Genomic DNA, 5,669 nt, shown 5'->3' with positions numbered 1-5,669 from the left:
TTGAGACAGAGCCTCAAGCTGTCCCCCTGGGTAGAGTGCCATGGCATCACAGCTCACAGCAACCTCCAACTCCTGGGCTCAAGCGAGTCTACTGCTTCAGCCTCCCAAGTAACTGGGACCACAGGTGCCCACCACAACGCCCGGCTAGTTTTTGGGGTTGCAGCTGTCATTGTTGTTTGGCGGGCCAGGGCTGGATTCGAACCCGTCACCTTAGGTGTATGTGGCTGGCACCTTAGCCACTTGAGCCACAGGCGCTGAGCCTCCTAAGACCTTTCTATGAATATTTGGAACATTCAGCTTCCACACAAGTAGCTAATTCCCAGGTGGGCTTAAGTACTAACATACTTTTTCCTCCAACTTTTGGTTGAAGGTCTGTTTCTTCTTCCTCCAGCTTTTGGTTGACCTTTTAGACGAATAAATTGAGGCTTTAAATAGGACAATGCCTATTTAAACCAGTAGCTCCTGTTTGGGCTACTCCTATAAAGTCTATTCCTTGTAGAATTATTGGCTGAGACCATTACTGAATAGGTTCTAGCATTTGAAAATCTGCCTTTTTAATGTTTTCCATAATTTCAGGATAACATTGAAAGGCACCAGCAAACATTCGTGTAGGTTAGAGATTAGAAGTTTTTCACCATCTTTCAAATCACACATTATATTAAAATTTCCTTTCCTCCAATTGTCTGCTTGCACTGTGTCATGGAGCTTGGTGTTCTTGACCCTTTGTGAAAGTTTTTCTCAATCTCAAGTCAGTCAACTCTGTGTTCTGAATAATAATTTTGTTTCTTTACGAAATTATCTATTACTGCTCTTGCTTTTGTTTGCATCTCCTCGTGGCCATGTATTTTGACTAGTGATGCTTGATGTTTTTTTTATTACCTGTATTTGGAACTTGGGCTTTGGGTATCACTTATTTTTGACCCAGCATAACCACATCATTGGGGCGATGAATCAGTTATTTAACCCCAAAACAGAGGGGCAGTTCCTGGAGACCAGCGGCTCCAGCCTCTACCACCTTCACCAGCATCACCCCACCACTACCTCCTCACCCTCCTCACCTCTGTAGCCCTTGTAGAGTATCCACTTATATTTCACAGGCCTTGGACTCTCTTGGAAGAAAATTAAGTTTTTGATGAGGTTCTGAGTCTCATAAAAATCACTCTCCTCACACAATACTCTGATACCATCTCCTGCTCACTTTTAGGCCAGATTTCCACAAAAAGAATCTTTCAATTTGTGACTACACACAGAAAAGCCTTTTAAATGCCTGAAAAAATGAGATTGCCCTTATATCATTTCCAGTCTCATCACTTTCTACATCAGGCAGGTCTAAAAAGCAAGTAAGGAGGCTGCCAACAAATAGTCAATGGCTCAGAGAGAAGCAAAGGTAAGGTACTGGCCCCCTAACATCCTTGCCCAGAGATAAAGGCTGCTAGAATGGCCCTAACCAATACCATCTAGTTTTTTTTTAATTGAAGATGGATTTATTTCAGGAACCAATACCATCTAAAACCCAAGGTGCTCGGGGGCCCTGTTGTTGATCAACAATCAGAATTTTGCCCTGCATGTGCCCAACAGGCTCATCTAACTTGGAGGGTAAGAGCTTATGCTTTGGATTCACAAGGTAGAATCCCCACTCTGTCATTGCCTAGTTGTTTGAGTGTGGGTGCATATTTTATCTCTTTGAACCTCACTTCCCTCATCTGCAAAACTAGGATGATGGCATTTATTTTATAGTGAGCCAAGAATAAAATAAAATATTTTAAATATCTACCACAATGCGTGGCACATAGTAATGGCTCAAAACAGTAGTTATATCATGCATCTAGCTAAAAAAGTCCAGGAAAAAAAAAAATCTATGGCCAGGTGTGTTGGCTCATGCCCGTAATCCTAGCATTCTGAGAGGCTGAGATGGATGGATTGCTTGAGTTCAGGAGTTTGAGACCAGCCTGAGCAAGAGTGAGATCCTGTCTCTAAAAATAGCTGGGCATTGTGGTGAGCACTGGTAGTCCCAGCTACCTGGGAGGCTGAGGTAAGAGGGCAGCTAAGGCAAGAGGATCACTTGAGGCCAAGAGTTTGAGGTTACTGTGAGCTATGTTGCTACCATGGGCAACAAAGTGAGACTCTGTCTCAAAAGAGAAAAACAAAAACAAAATCTCTCTCCACTTGGGGCAGGTCCTTTCCCCACTGTTAATTGTAGGACAGTGAGTTTCCATCTCCCTCCACAATAGGTTGTAGATACCACATAACAGAGATTATGTAGGTTACAGATACCATATCCGATTTGTCAGGAAAGTGGGCATTGATCATTCTCCTCTAGGCCCACATTGCTGCTTTCAGGGAGGATTTCCCACATTAAAAGTAGTCCTGTGGAAGATAGTACTCTACCCCTAGGCTCTATGGCTGGCCCCAGAGACCAGTGAGGTCTCTTCAGGGGAGTGCAGGGCCAGTGGCACAATTTCCTTCCTGTGAGGAGGACTGGTTTCGGCAGTATTGCCACAGTCTAACAAGCTGAAAAGATCCCCTCCCCCAGGGGGACCCAACTCACAGGCTTCTGGGAGAGCTAGGCTGTGCCACCAGGGAGATGCAGAGGTGGCTCCTGGTTGAGGAGTGAGGTGATGACAGAAGAGTAGATGGATGATGGAATGTGGACTTTCAGCCCTGACATCAGAAAGAAAAGAGAGAACTGAGGATTGCCAGCCTATGCTAACAAATGAGTGTCCTGTCCAAGAAACTAAGGACTCTGAGTGTCCTGAACCAGGGGAAGCTAGTTAGAGAATGGCATTGGTCCGGGGAGCAGTGAAGAAAAAATTTCAATAAGGGACCTGGGCTAGGGATCTAGGATGTTGAGAAAGAACTCTCAGCTGGGGACTAGGTTTTAGTTGGCCCCCTGGTTAACCAGGCAGAAACTTTATTCCCCAGCCTCCCTTGCAGCTAGGGAAAGACCTGTAGCTAAGTACCCACCAAAGGGATGCAAGCGGAAGCGATGGAAGCAATGGTCTGCCCTCCTCTTTCTCTTTCTTCCTACATTCATTCTGTTCATAATTATTTAGTCTCAACCCAAGACTTTTAATACTTGAGTCAGTAACTGCCTCATAAATTTATCCCCAGCCAGTCTCTCCATGAACTTCAGATATGCACATCTACCCCTTTATGATGCCTCCATTTAAATGTGTCCTAGGAATATGGCATTCTGCATGTCCCAAAAGGAAACTTCTGTCCTTCCCTCTAAACCTGCTCCTCCAAGAGCCTTTTTATCTTCTTCACTCATAGCAGCCTCATCTTTCTGGTCACGCAGGGCAAAGTGCTGACAATTGTCCTGGACACCTCTTTCTTACTTACTCTGTCAGCAAATCCTGCTGGCTTGACCTACTTGAAATCAGCTTCACTGCCCTCACCAGCCATAGGCTATCAAAGACTTTTGCATGAACCATTTAATAGTCTCTTAACTGATCTCCCTGCTTTTACTTGTACTTTATGCCGTCTCAAAGAAGTCTCTGTTCACAGAGAAGCCAGAGTGATGATTATTTTAGATTTAAAGTCACATGAGGACACTCCTCAGCCTACAGTCCCCTAAAGGCTTCCATCTTACTCCAGAAAAACCCAAACCCTTACATTTGCCTTGGGGGACCCTCCTCCCTGTTTCCTGCCACATCTCTGTCTTGCCCTCTGCTTCTTTCTCTTTTGCTCAATCTGTATGTGACATGCCACATTTTTGTATTCCTACGGCAGGTCGGGCATGAACCTACCCTAGGGCCTTTGAACTACCTATGCCCTCTGCTTGCTTTCCCTCAAATGTCTCTGGAGCTTATTCTCTTGTTTCCTTTTAGTTTTTGCTTAATTGGCTCCCTCTTGATGAGATCCACCTGGCCACCATATTTAAATGTAATTGACCTTCCCCGACTATCTACCCTTTACTCTGCCTACCTTTCTTCTTGGTTATTATCATCTTCTGACATACTACATGGCTTTGTGGATGTTTATTTCTGCCCCACCCTACCTCTGCCCCAGCCCAGCTCTCATGAGAACAGGGATTTTGATCTGTTTGTTCACTGCAGTATCTCTAGTACTTCCACCTAGGGGGGGAAAGCACTGTTTTCCAGGTAAGTCTTGGGTATATTGTTTTATTTACTTCCTGGACTGCTAAACTATTGAGGCTTTAACATGAAAGAAATAGAAATCTTCTACTCACTGCCTGTAGCTCAATGGTGAGGATGCCAACCACATACACTGAGGCTGGTGGATTCCAACCAAGCCCAAGCCTATTAAATGATGACAACTGCAACAACAACCACAGCCCAGGTGTTGTGGGTTTCAACAACGCCCAGGCGTTATGGTGGGCACCTGTAGTCCCAGCTACTTGGGAGGCTGAGGCAAGAGAATTGTGTAAGCCCAAGAGTTTGAGGTTGCTGTGAGCTGTGATGCCACCACACTCTACTAAGGGTGACACAGTGAGACTGTCTCAAAAAAAAAAAAACCTTCTACTTTGAGTCACTGTCATTTGGGCTCTGTTAAAACAGCTAAACAAAATCCTACTTGATTTCAGTTTTAAAAATATACATAATACAGATGTAATATATGTTATATATAATATACACATATATTAAAAACCTAATTCTCAAGGAAAAGAGAATTTTCAGCATGCAAAAAGAATGAAATTTTCTTTGGGTTCACCCCTTCTGTATGCAAATTGCTTCAAGATTCTTGCCTTAAATTTTTTTTTTTTTTTATTGTTGGAATTTCATTGAGGAAACAAAGAATCAGTTTACACTGCTTGCATTTGTTAGATAAAGTCTCTCATTTTTTAAAATTTTTTTCTCTTATAATTGTATCCCATCCCCAAGATGTCATACCCCCATGTGTCATACACCATGACCCCCACTCTTTACCTCTCTTCACTGCCCCATTCCCCACCATGTACTAGCATCAATTGTACTCATCAGAATTGAGTACATTGGATTCTTTCTTCTCCATTCTTGTGATGCTTTACTAAGAAGAATGTATTTTAACTCCATCCAGGTTAATACAAAAGATGTAAAGTCACTCTCCTTTTGTGGCTCAATAGTATTCCATGAGATATGTATATATATAAATCCATTCCATGTATATATATAAATCCATTCCTGGGTTGGTGGGCATTTAGTTTGTTTCCACAATTTGGTGATTGTAAATTGAGCAGCAGTAAACAGTCTAGTACTATCAGGACCCAGGACTGACCAGGTCTTGGCCTGGCTTGGGTAAGGCTCTGGACCCGGACCGCTAAGCAACCTTGCTCAGGAACAGTTTCTCTTGGTTACTTGAGGGCTATCTACTTTAGCTGGAGAGAGAGAGTATCTTAGAGTAAAGCAGTCTTCTTAGAAAGATAGGTCTTTAGTAGAGCTTGGTAATCTTTGGCAGAGAGATGCCATGCTGGCATTCTGCATGCAGAAGAGATAGAGTGAGTGAGTTCGTGATAGAAAGTGCACGGTTTTTGACTGCCTTCTCCTTCAGCCTAACATAAGGCTGATCTCAAGCTTCTCAACACCACAGGTGTAGAGACTGCCAATTCACCACTGCTCTCATCTTGTTAGAACTAAATCTCTCTCCATGCCCTTTCACCAAGGTGTTCCATTACAGGTATTTCTTATAACTCTCACTCCTCCTAGCCATAAGCTATACGGGCTGCTACA

The sequence above is a fragment of the Otolemur garnettii genome, unplaced genomic scaffold (assembly GCF_000181295.1).
Source record: "Otolemur garnettii isolate 467f Iridium unplaced genomic scaffold, OtoGar3 scaffold00016, whole genome shotgun sequence".
NCBI classification, from domain to species: domain Eukaryota; kingdom Metazoa; phylum Chordata; class Mammalia; order Primates; family Galagidae; genus Otolemur; species Otolemur garnettii.
This window is presented reverse-complemented; position numbering follows the sequence as displayed.